Raw genomic sequence first — 15,548 nt, 5'->3', positions numbered from 1 at the left:
TCTATGAGTTTGACTATTTTAGAAACCTCATATAAGTGAAATAATTCAATACTTCTGTGATTGGCTTATTTCACTTAGCATAATGTCCTCCAAGTTTATCCATGTTTTTGAGAATGGCAGGATTTCCTGAGATAATGTTCCATTTCATGTATAAAACTCCTTTTGTTTTTCCATTCATCTGTAGATGGACACTTGGGTTGTTTCCCTATCTTGACTATTGTGAATAATTGCTACAATGAACATGTGAGTGCAGATATCTCTTTGAAGTCCTGATTTCAATTATTTTGGATATATATCCAGAAGTAGGATTTCTGGATCACATGGTACTTCTAGTTTTAGTTTTGGGGGATATGAACACTATTTTCCAAAACTGATGCACAATTTGGCATTTTAATAAACAGTGTAAAAGAGTTTTTGTTTCTCCACATACTCACCAACACTTGCTATATATCTCTTTTTTATGAATTAGGCTAGTTCATTAACTTTATTGAACTTTTCAAAGAAGCCTTATTTCTTTTTATTGGTTGTCTTCAATTTTATTTTTTCTTCTTTTATCTGTATTATTCTTTTTTCTTCTACATAAGGTGGGTTTAATTGGCTCTTTTTTTCTAATTTCTTAGAGCAGATTATTTATTTGAGGCCTTTCTTCTTTTCTAATATAAGCAGTTAATGCTATACATGTCCCTCTAAGTAATGCCTTAGCTGCATTCTCACTAATTTTGGTTTATCAAGTTTTAACACTCATTAAACTCAGGGTATTCTCTAATATACTTTGTGGCTTCATGTTTAACATTTATTTATTTAGAAGTGTGTTTAAATTCCAAATATTTGGGGATTTTCACAGATATTTTTCTGTTATTGATTTCTAGTTTAATTCCATTATGGTTAGAGAACTTCTTTTATTTGATTTCAGTACTCTTAAACTTGTTAAGATTTGTTTCATACAAAATAATATGATTCATTTTGGATAAATAGTTCATGTGCACTTGAAAGAAATGTGTATTCTACTCTTGTTGGGCCGAGTGCTTTGTAATATCAAATATACTAAGCTGGTGAATAGTGTTGATTATATCTTCTATATCATTACAGTTTTTCTGTCTGTTTCTATATTTACTACTAACAAGAGTGTAGAATCTACCTATGCTGTGTTTTTTGAATTTTAACATATTTTGCTTAATGGATTTGGTACTCTCTTATTGGGCATAAACACATTTAAGATTTGTAAGTCTTTTTGGTGAATTAGCCCTTTTATACTTACATAATGTCCCTCTTTATCTTGGACTTATTTTAAAGTGACATTAACTTTCTTTCAAATTATAAATTCATTAAACTTACAAACCCAGAAAATCATGAAGAAAAAAAACCCTTAATAATCTCACTGCCCCAGTATTACCACTGTTAATATTTGTCTTCCAAACATATACCACACATAAACACATCCTTTCTTACACAATGGTGTAATGTACAGATTATTTTTATTCTACTTTTTCATTTATATATTATGAACATGTTAGTGGATTTTTTTCTACAATATGATTTTTTATTCAGTATTTTGAATGTAAAAGAGTCCTATCATCCAAAATCAAATAATATAAAAAGGTAAAGAGTGACATGCCTTTTTTCTTATCTTTGTTCCTCTATTCACTCAGTTCTCAATTTTTCCCTCTACCATGGGTAAGTACCTTTATTAGGTCTTTTGTGTATCTTTCTATAGTTTTTAAAAAATGGCAAACAAGCAAGTATGAAGTTATATTTTAATTTTACAACCCCCAACCATTTTTTAATGAAATGTTCATATTACACAAAGCAATAAACATATTCAATGTAATCCCTATCTAATACACAATGGTATTTTTCAAAGAAATAGAACAAATAATTCTAAAGTTTGGAATCACAAAAACCCTGAATAGCCAAAGCAATCTTGAGAATAAAGGACAAAATTAGAGGCATCATGCATCCTAATTTCAAGCTATATCACAAAGCTATAGTAATTAAACAGTATGGTATTGACATAAAAAGAGACAAGTATATCAGTCAAAGTGAACAGAGAGCCCAGAAATAAACCCACACATATATGGTCAATTCACTTATGGCAAAGGAGCCAAAAATATACAACAGGAAAAGGATAGGATTCAATAAATGTAATACCATTTATTGGTAAATGGGAAAGCCAACATGAAAAGAAATGAAACTTGATCATAATCTTATTTATAAAAAAATTGATTCCAAATAAATTAAAGACTTGAATGTAAGGCCCCAAACCATAAAACTCCTAGAAGAAAGCATAGGAGGTAAGCTTTTTGACCTATGTCTTGGGGATAATTTTTTAATTTCATGCAAAAAAAAGCAAAAATAAGAAAGTGGGACTACATTGTACTAAAATCTTCTACACAGGAAAAGAAGCAACTGAATTTAAAAGGCAATCTGCTGAATGGGAAAGAATATTTGCAAATCATATATCTGATAAGGGGCTAATATACAAAATATTTAAAGAACACATGCAACTGAATAGCAGAAAAACAAGTAACCCAATTAATAACATGAGCAGAGGAACTGAATAGATTTTTTCCAAAATTCTCTTACAGATGGCCAACAGACACATGAAAAGATGCTCAAGCTCAACATCACCAATCATGGAAATGCAATTCAAAACCACAATGACATATTACCACATGCCTCTTAGAATGGGAGTTATCCAAAAAATAAGAAAATAGCAAATGTTGATGAGGATGTAGAGAAAAGGGAAATCTTGTGCACTGTTGATAGTAATATGAACTGGTGCATTCACTGTTGAAACAGTATATAGGTTCCTCAAAAATTTAAAAATCAGAGCCTAGAGAGAGGAAGGTGGTATTGAGCCACTGGGACTGTGAACGAGCCTGAACCCCATCAAGGCCTCTGTAGAAACTTTAAAAATTCTGGCAGGCGAGCGTGGAGATCAACTCGCCTTTTGGCCTCCAAGACAAGCCTCCGAGACTCATCAGGCACTCGTGGAGGGAAGCTGATGATAACGTCAGTCAGCACAGCTGGACTAAAACCAACTCATTCCACACTGCAGTAGACAGTAATCAAATGAATAGGTTGAGGGAAAGCATTTTAAGGAAATTTTTCATTCTGCAAAAGAAAAAAGCAACGGGGGATCACGGGAAGATGGCGGTGTGAGTAGTTCAGTGGAAATCTCCTCCCCAAAACATATATATTTATGAAAATACAATAAATACAACTATTCCTAAAAGAGACACCAGTGGATGCAGTACAACAGCCAGGATATATCTACATCTGCAAGAACTCAACATCACACAAAGGGGGTAGATATAAGCCACGGCCAGGTGGGACCCCAACACTCTCCCACCTCAGAACCGGGTGGGAAGAAAGGAGTCAGAACGGGGAAGGAGTGAAATCCCAGGACTGTTAAACAAACAGCTCTAGAAATCCTCACCCAGAGTGCATACACAAGGTGCACGGGGTGCTGGATATTAGAGAAACAGAAAAGCAAAACCTGTGGGCAGGTCCCTGCAACTGGTGCCCTTGAGAAAAAAGAAAAGCGAGTTCTTTCTGCAAGTCCTAAAGACCCAGGGACCCCACAGCAGGATGAAGTCGTCCAGGCACATTTAGTCAGCAGCTGGGAATCCCGGGAAACTTTAGGTGCCCTAAACACCAGGATGGCAGCACAGCTCTGAAGCCCCTCACGGCACTAACAGCCTGCCAGTCATTCCTCCAACTGGGGAAGACCCTGAAACACTGGCCCAGTAGTGGGAGAGTGGCAGAAGTCACCGGAGGTGGCACCACCAGAGGGGACTGGGAGTGGATTGCATGCGGTGGCAGCGCCAGAGGGAACAGGGAGCAGTTCATGCGAGCCCACAGCAGCGGTGACCGAATGGCATGGGCGCAGCCCATGTGCACCAGCAGCAGTGGTGCCAGAGGAGCCCAGGAGAGATCTGCGTGGGAGAGGCCTGCGCCCCCCTGAAGCAGTGCCAGAGGGAGCAGCCATGCTCCCAGAAGCCGACCAGAATCCCAGCCCAACGCAGAGCTGCCCAAGCCAAACTCAAAGGCCACTGCTGGCACACAGCTGCCCGGCAGGGGTGCCGCTATTGTGGAGGAGTGCACCTGGCGTGCCTGCCACTCCCCACAGGGCTCCATGCTGCTCTGACAGAGACCCCATCCACAGTAGCTTAGGGGATTAACCTGGTGGCTGCTCCAGAAGTGTGGGTAACTGACACAGGCAGTGGAGAAGGGCAAGGCGTCCAACAAGCAGGAAAGGACTTTCTTCTCCCAGCGGACACAACTGCAACCTGCCTACAGCAAATGCTATCACCATGAAAAGGCAAAAGAATTTAGTCCAGTCCAAGAGAGTTCAGGCAACACCTGAGAGAGGATCTGCAGAGACAGATCTAACCAGTCTCCCTGAAAAAGAATTTAAAATAAAAATCATAAATATGCTGACAGAGCTACAGAGAAATATACAAGAGCTATGGGATGATGTCTGGAGGGAGATTACAGAAGTGAAACAATCTCTGGAAGGATTTTTAAGCAGAATGGATAAGATGCAAGAGGCCATTGATGGAATAGAAATCAGAGAAAAGGAATGCATAGAAGCTGATGCAAAGAGAGATAAAAGGATCTCCAGGAATGAAATAATATTAAGAGAACTAAGTGACCAATCCAAAAGGAACAATATCAGCATTATAGGGGTACCAGAAGAAGAAGACAGAGAAAAAGGGACAAAAAATGTCTTTGAAGAAATAATTGCTGAGAACTTCCCCAAAATGGGGGAGAAAATAGTTGCTCAGACTACGGAAGCACACAGAACTCCCAAGAGAATGGACCCAAAGATGACAACAACAAGAAACATAATAATTAAAATGGCAAAGATCAAGGACAAGGACAGAGTACTAAAGGCAGCCAGAGAGAGAAAAAAGGTCACCTAGAAAGGAAAACCCATCAGGCTATCATCAGACTTCTCAACAGAAACCTTACAGGACAAAATAGAATGGCATGATATATTTAATGCAATGAAACAGAAGGGCCTTGAACCAAGGATACTGTATCCAGCACGATTATCATTTAAATATGAAGGAGGGATTAAACAATTCCCAGACAAGCAAAAGTTGAGGGAATTTGCCTCCCAAAAACCACCTCTACAGGGTATCTTAGAGGGAATGCTCTAGATGGGAGAACTCCTAAAAAGAGCAGAGAACAAAACACACAACTTACAAAGAATGGAGGAAGAGGAATAAGAAGGGAGAGAAATAATCATCAGACTGTGTTTATAATAGCTCAATAAGTGAGGTAAGTTATACAGGAAGGCAGTAAAGAAGGTAACCTAGAACTTTGGTAACCATGAATCGAAAGCCTGCAATGGCAATAAGTACATATCTTTCAATAATCACCCTAAATGTAAATGGACTGAATGCACCAATCAAAAGACACAGAGTAATATAATGGTTAAAAAAGTAAGACCCATCTATATGCAGCTTACAAGAGACTCACCTCAAACCCAAAGACATGCACAGAATAAAAGTTAAGAGATGGAAAACGATATTTCATGTAAACAACAGGGAGAAAAAAGCAGGTGTTGTAATACTAGTATCAGACAAAATAGACTTCAAAATAAAGAAAGTAACAAGAGACAAAGAAGGACATTACATAATGATAAAGGGCTTAGCCCAACAAGAGGATATAACCATTATAAACATATATGTACCCTATACAGGGGCACCAATGTATGTGAAACAAAAACTAACAGAATTAAAGGAGGAAATACAATGCAATGCATTCATTTTGGGAGACTTTAACACACCACTCACTCCAAAGGACAGATCCACCAGACAGAAAATAAGTAAGGATACAGAGGCACTGAACAATGCACTAGAACAGATGGACCTAATAGACATCTATAGAAATCTACAACCAAAAGCAACAGGATACACATTCTTCTCAAGTGCACATGGAACATTCTCCAGAATAGACCACATACTAGCTCACAAAAAGAGCCTCAATAAACTCCAAAAGACTGAAATCCTACCAACCAACTTTTCAGACAACAGAGGTATAAAACTAGAAATAAATTGCACAAAGAAAGCAAAAAGGCTCACAAACACATGGAGGCTTAACAACATGCTCCTAAATAATCAATGGATCAATGACCAAATTAAAATGGAGATCCAGCAATATATGGAAACAAATGACAACAACAATGCAAAGCGCCAACTTCTGTAGGATGCAGCAAAAGCAGTCTTAAGAGGAAAGCATATAGCAATCCAGGCACATGTAAAGAAGGAAGAACAATCCCAAATGAATAGTCTAATGTCACAATTATCAAAATTGGAAAAAGAAGAACAAATGAGGCCTAAGGTCAGCAGATGGAGGGACATAATAAAGATCAGAGAAGAAATGAATAAAATTGAGAAGAATAAAAAAATAGAAAAAAATCAATGAAACCAAGAGCTGGTTCTTTGAGAAAATAAACAAAATAGATAAGCCTCTAGCCAGACTTATTAAGAGGAAAAGAGAGTCAACACAGATCAACAGAATCAGAGACAAGAAAGGAAAAATCATGACAGACCCCACAGAAATACAAAGAATTATTAGAGAATACTATGAAAACCTATATGCTAACAGGCTGGAAAACCTAGGAGAAATGGACAACTTCCTAGAAAAATACAACCTTCCAAGACTGAACCCGAAAGAAACAGAAAATCTAAACAGACCAATTAGCAGCAATGAAACTGAAGTGGTAATTTAAAAACTACCAAAGAACAAAACCCCTGGGCCAGATGGATTTACCTCGGCATTTTTCAGACATACAGAGAAGACATAATACCCATTCTCCTTAAAGTTTTCCAAAAAATAGAAGAGGAGGGAATACTCCCAAACTCATTCTATGAAGCCAACATCACCCTAATACCAAAACCAGGCAAAGACCCCTCCAAAAAGGAAAACTACAGACCAATATCCCTGATGAATGTAGATGCAAAAATACTCAACAAAATATTAGCAAACTGAATTCAAGAATATATCAAAAGGATCATACACCATGACCAAACGGGATTCATCCCAGGGATGCAAGGATGGCACAATATTCGAAAATCCATCAATATTTGAAAATACATCATCCACCACATCAACAAAACGAAGGACAAAAACGGCATTATCATCTCCATAGATGCTGAAAAAGCATTCGACAAAATTCAACATCCATTCATGATAAAAACTCTCAACAAAATGGGTATAGAGGGCAAGTACCTCAACATAATAAAGGCCATATATGAAAAACCCCCAGCTAACATCATACTGAAAAGGGAGACGCTGAAAGCTTTTCCTCTGAGATCGGGAACAAGACAGGGATGCCCACTCTCCCCACTGTTATTCAACATAGGACTGGACGTCCTAGCCACAGCAATTAGACAAAACAAAGAAATACAAGGAATCCAGACTGGTAAAGAAGAAGTCAAACTGTCACTATTTGCAGATGACATGATATTGTACATAAAAAACCGTAAAGACTCCTCTCCAAAACTACTAGAACTAATATCAGAATTCAGCAAATTTACAGGATACAAAATTAACACACATAAATCTGTGGCTGTCCTATACACTAACAATGAACTAATAGAGAAATCAGGAAAACAATTCCATTCACAATTGCATCAAAAAGAATAAAATACCTTGGAATAAACCTAACCAAGGAAGTGAAAGACCTATACCCTGAAAACTACAAGACACTCTTAAGAGAAATTAAGGAGGACACTAACAAACGGAAACTCATCCCATGCTCCTGGCTAGGAAGAACTAATATCGTCAAAATGGTCATCCTGCCCAAGGCAATATACAGATTCGATGCAATCCCTATCAAATTACCAAGAGCATTCTTCAATGAACTGAAATAAATAGCTCAAAAATTCATATAGATCCACCAAAGACCCCGAATATCCAAAGCAATCCTGAGAAGGAAGAGTAAAGTGGGGGGGATCTCGCTCCCCAACTTCAAGCTCTACTACAAAGCCACAGTAATCAAGACAATTTGGTACTGATGCAAGAACAGAGCCACAGACCAGTGAACAGAATAGAGACTCCAAACATTAACCCAAACATATATGGCCAATTAATATACGATAAAGGAGCCATGGACATACAATTGGGAAATGACAGTCTCTTCAACAGGTGGTGCTCGCAAAACTGGACAGCTACATGGAAGAGAATGAAACTGGATCACTGTCTAACCCCGTACACAAAAGTCAATTCCAAATGGATCCAAGACCTGAATGTAAGTCATGAAACCATAAAACTGTTAGAAAAAAACAGAGGCAAAAATGTCATGGACATAAACATGAGTGACTTCTTCATGAACATATCTCCCTGGGCAAGGGAAACAAAAGCAAAAATGAAAAAGTGGCACTATATCAAGTTAAAAAGCTTCTGTAAAGCAAAGGGCACCATCAATAGAACAAAAAGGTATCCTACAGTATGGGAGAATATATTCATAAATGACAGATCCGACAAAGGGTTGACATCTAAAATATATAAAGAGCTCACACACCTCAACAAACAAAAAGCAAATAATCCAATTAAAAAATGGGCAGAGGAGCTGAATAGACAGTTCTCTAAAGAAGAAATTCAGATGGCCAACAGACACATGAAAAGATGCTCCACATCACTTGTCATCAGAGAAATGCAAATTACAACCACAATGAGATATCACCTCACACCAGTAAGGATTGCCATCATCGAAAAGACAAACAACAACAAATGTTGGCGAGGTTGTAGAGAAAGGGGAACCCTCCTACACTGCTGGTTGGAATGTAAATTAGTTCAGCCATTGTGGAAAGTAGTATGGAGGTTCCTCAGAATGCTCAAAATAGAAATACCATTTGACCCAGGAATTCCACTTCTAGGAATTTACCCTAAGAATGCAGCACTCCAGTTTGAAAAAGATGCACCACTAATTTTATCACTGCACTATTTACAATAGCCAGGATATGGAAGCAACCTAAATGTCCATCAGTAGATGAATGGATAAAGAATATTTGGTACATATACACATTGGACTATTACTCAGATCCTACCATTCGCAACAACACAAATGGAGCTAGAGGGTATTACGCTCAGTGAAATAAGCCAGGCGGAGAAAGACAAGTACCAAATGATTTCACTCATGTGTGGATTATAAGAACAAAAGAAAAGTGAAGGAACAAAACAGCAGCAGAATCACAGAACCCAAGAATGGACTAACAGCTACCAAAGGGAAAGGGACTGGGGAGGATGGGTGGGAAGGGATGGATAAGGGCGGGGTAAAAGAAAGGGGGCATTACGATTAGCATGTATAGTGGGGGGGGGGACACAGGGAAGGCTGTGCAACACAGAGAAGACAAGTAGTGATTTTACAGCATCTTACTACGCTGATGGACAGTGACTGTGAAGGGGTATGTGGGGGGGGACTTGGTGAAGGGGGAGCCTTGTAAACATAATGTTCTTCATGTAATTGTAGATTAATAATACCAAAATGAAATAAAATTTAAAGAAATTAAAAATCGAATAAACATATGATCCAGCATTTCTACTTTTGGGTATTTATCTGAATAAAAAACATTAATTCAAAAAGATATATGCACCTCCACATTCATTGCAGCATAATTTACAATACCCAAGATATAGGCACAACTTAAGTGCCCACTTAGGGATGAAAGGGCAGAGAAACTAGGAGATATATATATATATATATATATATATATATATATATATATATAATTTTTATGTGGTGGTCCAGTTTTCCACCATTAATGAAGACACTATCCTTACTCCATGGAATGGACTATTATTCAGCCAGAAAAAATGAAACACTGCCATTTGTTACAACATGGATGGACCTGGACCTTTAGGACATTATGCTAAGTAAAATAAGTCAGACAGAGAAAACAAAAACTGTATGATTGCTCTTATATGTGGAATCTAAAAAAAATAACAAAAAAACAGAAAACAAATTCATATATATAGGAAACAGATTGGTAGTTGCCAGAGAGGTGGGGAGGGGAATAGGAGAAATGGGTGAAGGAGGTATAAATATTACAAGTAATAAATTTTTTTAAATGTTGTTGTTAGATCTGCTTCCTGGTAGGTTTGATAATGAGTCTACAGAAGGGCCATGTTGCTGGCTAGACTTGATGATTGGCTGGATTTTTAGGTAATAAAAATAGAATAATTCATAGGTGATTTCAAAGCCATGAACCTGAATTAGTGAGGGAATCATGTTACTGATCCAAATAAGAAAGTTTGGATAAGAAACATTTTGGGAAGGGGAAGGCAACATGAGAGGCTGCTTTTAGACATATCTAACTCAAGTTGAACTCAATTTAATAACACTTGAACTCATAAGATTTTTTTATTTATATGATCAACATTACTGCACATTTCTGTTCATGATTTTAACATTTACTGTCTATACAGTATTGAGAAAATGTCAACATCTGAAAGTTCATTTTTCTCTTTTATAAGTAGCAATAATCCATGCACTTCCTATTTCAAAGGGTGTTTGATAGGATCAAATGCAATAATATATGTGAAAGTATTTTATAAATTTTAAAGTAAATTACAGAATATTATCATTGTTATTATCTCAATGGAAATGTTCAGCAGGCATTTTAAAATAAAGAAATGCAACTCAGATGAGAACGTCTGATTAGATTAGAGATTTAAATCATACATATTAAGAAAATAATTGAAATTATTTTAATAGGATACATAGGACACAGATTAAACAGGAAAGAACAGAGGGTCAAAAACTAAATTGTGAGGAATGGTTGCATGTAATACATTCAAGTAACAGGGAGATTAGCTAAGAGTGCAAAATATTGTCAGATATATAGAAAAGAAAACCTGGTTGATGCAATATCATATAAATGAAAAGAATAAAACTTTTAATAAGCGGCTAGTTAGCATCATATGCCAAGTTCAAGCAGAAGACTGAAAAGAGGCTGGTGAAAGTTATCATTAGCAGCATAATGGTGGGGACTGTTGGCACAGCAGCCTCAGTGGAGTTGGACATGAAGGATGAATGCTGTGTAAGAAGCCAGATTGATGGGCATTCATGAGTGAAAGAGAATGAGAATACTACTTATTGGAAAACTTTGAAAAATAATATGTTTTGCTTGATGTTAGCATGATTTACTAAAAGGAGTATTCTGAGCTACTCAGTAAACATTAGGAAGCAAAATGCTCACCTTCCCCTGATTATCCTTTCCTGGGATCCAGAGATTTGGTGTCTAGGTGGACTGTTCTGTTTCTGTATCACTGTAATTTGGAGCTCTATCTACAATAATACTGTAATGAGTGAGGTGGAAAAGAGGACAACAATGGTTTGTTTACATTCAAATAATGATAATAATGTGTATTAAGTAAATGTCATGGCTAATATCATTGAATAGATATCTGAGAACTCTCATTAAGATAGTTTGATAACAGTCAAATTCTCTTCATTTTATTCAACTATCAACAAAAGCACATTCTTTTAATATATACAATATAATTTGTTAATAAAATAATGTAGTTTAATTTTAGGAAGTTTAAAAATGCTCTTTTCCTGAAGAAATCTACCTTCTGTGGAATAAGTTAGGACTTGGTCCTCTCAATCTTTTTTTTTGAAATATATTTGATATACAAACATATTGTTTTCAGGTATACAACACAGTGTTTCAACAGTTACCCACATTATTAAATCCTCATCCCAACTAGTGCAGTTACTATCTGTCAACATAGAAAGATGTTACAGATTCATTGGTTATGTTCTCCATTCTGTATTACCATCCCTGTGACCAACTTAAATTATTATTGAGAATTTTTGTGTTTAATCTTTTTTCAAGCACATGAAATATCACCAACAGATTGATTCTCAAAATTCAAATATATTTTAGGCCCCACCTGAGTAGGCAGGTGCAGAGATAATGTCAGGAACAGGAAAAACCTTGAGAAGTGTTACTTCTCAAGTAAAAATAATCAGTTTAGTAATGTGATCAGTGAATTTAAAGATACAAAATGTGTCAAAAAATTTGAGTGATAATTTAGTGCAAACAAGAACTGATAAGTTATTTCAAGCTGATAGTTGAACAGTGAATAAGAGATTAATCATTTGTTTGAACTACCCTGATATCTCATCAGTAGAAGCTGGAATATAGAAAAACTGACCTTGCTTTTTTGTAGCTTCCTTTGCCTCTTAATAAATAAGGTGTGATATGATTCTATTTCTGAAGAAACAAATTACTTTCTTCTAGGATCTATTGTCCTTCTGAATAGTTTTGACTCAATTAATTGTAAGCATTAAAAGATTTAAATGGTTTACATTCAGATCTTTGATCCATTTCAAGTTTACTTTTGTGTATGGAGTTAGACAATAATTCAGTTTCATTCTCTGGCATGTAGCTGTCCAGTTTTGCCAACACCAGTTTTTGAAGAGGCTCACATTTCCCCATTGTACATCCATGGCTCCTTTATCGTATATTAATTGGCCATCTATGTGTGTGTTTATATCTGGGCTCTCTATTCTGTTCCATTGGTCTGTGGATCTGTTCTTGTGCCAGTACCAAATTGTTTTAATTACTGTAGCTTTGTAGTAGAGTTTGAAGTCAGGGGGCATAAACCACCCCCCAGCTTTGTTCTTCATTATCAGGATTAATTTGGCTATTTGAGGTCTTTGGTGATTCCATATGAATTTTAGAGCTATTTGTACTAGTTCATTGAACAATGCTATTGGTATTTTGATAGGGATTTCATTGAACCTGTAAATTGCTTTAGGCAGGACAGCCATTTGACAATATTAATTCTTCCTATTCATGAGCATGGGATGTATTTCCATTTATTGGTGTTTTCTTTAATTTCTACCCTATGTTTATTGTCACACTATTTGCAATAGCCAAGATATGGAAGCAACCTAAGTGTCCATCAATAGATGAATGAATAAAGAAGATGTGGTACATACGCACAATGGAATATTATTCAGTCATAAAAAGAAAAGAAACCCTTCCATTTGCAACAACACAAATGGACATAAAGGATATTATATTCAGTGAAATAAACCAGGCACAAAAAGAAAAATACCATCTGATTTCATGTATTTGAAGAATATAAAAAACAAAGCAAACCGAAGGGACAAAACAGCATTAGACTCATAGACACTGAGAAGTGACTAATGGTTACCAAGGAGGAGGTGTGGAGGTGGGAGCATGGGAAGGGTGGTAAAGGGGCACAATAATTTGCAATCACAATATAAGTTGGTCACGGAGATGGTAGTACAGCATGGAGAATATAGTTCAATGATTCTGTGACATCTTTCTAAAACATTGATAGATAGTAACTGCACTAGAGGGAGTGAGGATTTAATAATATGGATAACTGTTGAACTACTGTGTTGTATATTTGAAACCAGTATAAAATTGTATATCAGTGGTACTTCAATTTTAAAAAGAGTTAAGTTAATGAATTTGAATTGCATCCAATTCCTAACTATATATTTCGTTGCTATAAGTAAATTTATTCACTTGATGTCAATCTTCATATTCCATTTACAATTCCACCTCCAGATTTTCCTTTATTCTGTTCTATCCACTTAAAGTACTGTTTCTCCCCAGCATCTGTTAAAATTTTTTCTGTGTTCCAGCACAGCATAAGCCCTGCTCCCTCAATAAGTTCTTCCTGAACACTCCAGGCCAAATGGATCTCTCCTTCTCTAAACTCTAATAATTTCAGAGGCTGTAATGTAAGTGCACAGCTGCTACATACTCAGGCTCTGAATCCATACAATCTAAGTTTGAATTCCAGCTCTGTTACTAACTAGCTCTGTGACTTTGAGCAGTTTATTTAACCTCTCTTAGTATTAACTTCCTCATCTCTAAAATGAAGTAATAATAGTGTCTACTTATATTTATTAAGGACAAAATGAATCAACATATGTAAACTACTTAGAATAGTGTCCTGCACAGAGGAAGTATTCAATACGTGTTCGCTGTTTTGTTATTGTAGCATTTGTCTCATCTATAATTGTAAGCCTTTTCACCTCAACTAGATTGCAAGTGCCTTAAAGGGAGAGTCACCCAAATTCATCTCCAGGTACAAACTTGTATCTCTTAACTCAGCAAACAAAAACCCTAGAAGTAACAAGACCCACTCTCCTTTAGAAGGCAGTTTAGCTTCTTTTCCTTACCACTTGAGCACTCTCATCCCTAGCTACATTTCCATTTCCTTCCCAAGCAGCTTATTGGAGAATGCTTTCTAATCACACTGTCTTCATCTGTATTATTCCCAGATGCCCTGTGGTTCTTTTTTGGACTGGCACACCTGAGTCAGCTGGCACCACTTCTGGGGTTCTCAGATTTAACAAAAACCAAGAACCAATACCAGACAGTTGAATTTGAATTCCAAATAAATTAAAATAATATTTAGTATAATTTTATAGTAAAACTATTTTTTATCTGAAATTCAAATGTAACTAAGCAGTCTATTTTATCTGCTAATCCTATGGCCACTGCTTAGTCTGATGCTGGTTTTGGTAAAGGATTGTTAACTAAAGAACAGAGGTCTTGTGATGTAAAATAATAGGGGAATGTGGGGCTGTGAAAGCCACCATTCTGGGATCTCTTCCTCAATAATGAAGGTAAATAATTCCAAGGTGGTAAGCTATGGCTTAGCCCTCAGTAATACTGATAAGGGCTGTTCAGTTGTGTCCCATCACCTAGTTCTCTCCTCCCCAGATTGAAATCACTCATATACCCTCATTATAAAGGATTTGATAAATACAGATGGCATAAAGATGTAAAGAAGAAAATAAAAGCTGACCACAAAGAGAAACCACTATTCACTTAAAAGAATAATTTATTTCATATTTTGCATAGGTTATATATTCATATGATTAAAAATATTATACACACATGTGTAGAGTTAAAATTCTCTCTTCTCACTTTTCCCACTATTCCTCACATGTATCACTTTCACTAGTTCTATTGTGTATCTTTCAGAGTTTAATGCAAATACAAGCAAATATTAAGGTATACTTTTATTTTTCTTTATAGTTTTCAAAAGGTAGCATACTATATACTCTGTTCTTTACTCTGCCTTTTTTAACTTTAACAATATTTCATAACAACATACTAAATCAGTATATAGAATGCTTTTACATCCTTATTTATAGCTGTAGCATGTTCATTGTTTGAATTACCATGATTTATTTAAGCAGTCCCCTATTCTTGCACACTTGGGTCATATAAAATTCTTTGTTTTTCTCCATGCTTTCTTGACCTTCTCCCACCACTGCAGCATCTTCATCCCATGTCCCATCCTTAACAATGTTTATTCTCAAGTATGAAACAAAAGGTTTTAGGCTCTCACTTTCTAAAATCAATCTCAGGGTGTCTCCCATATTGATTTCTATGTATGGGTAGAGGATCCCACAACCTATTCACTAGAGAAACGAGTGCCTACTGGTAGCTGGGCAGATAGGTGAGGTGATCAAAGGATCTTTTAGCAACACCCGTGACCCTTGGCAGAAAAATAATAAACAATGCTTT

Source organism: Manis pentadactyla, chromosome X, assembly GCF_030020395.1.
Source record: "Manis pentadactyla isolate mManPen7 chromosome X, mManPen7.hap1, whole genome shotgun sequence".
Classification (NCBI taxonomy): Eukaryota; Metazoa; Chordata; class Mammalia; order Pholidota; family Manidae; genus Manis; species Manis pentadactyla.
Note: the sequence above shows the minus strand (reverse complement) of the source record.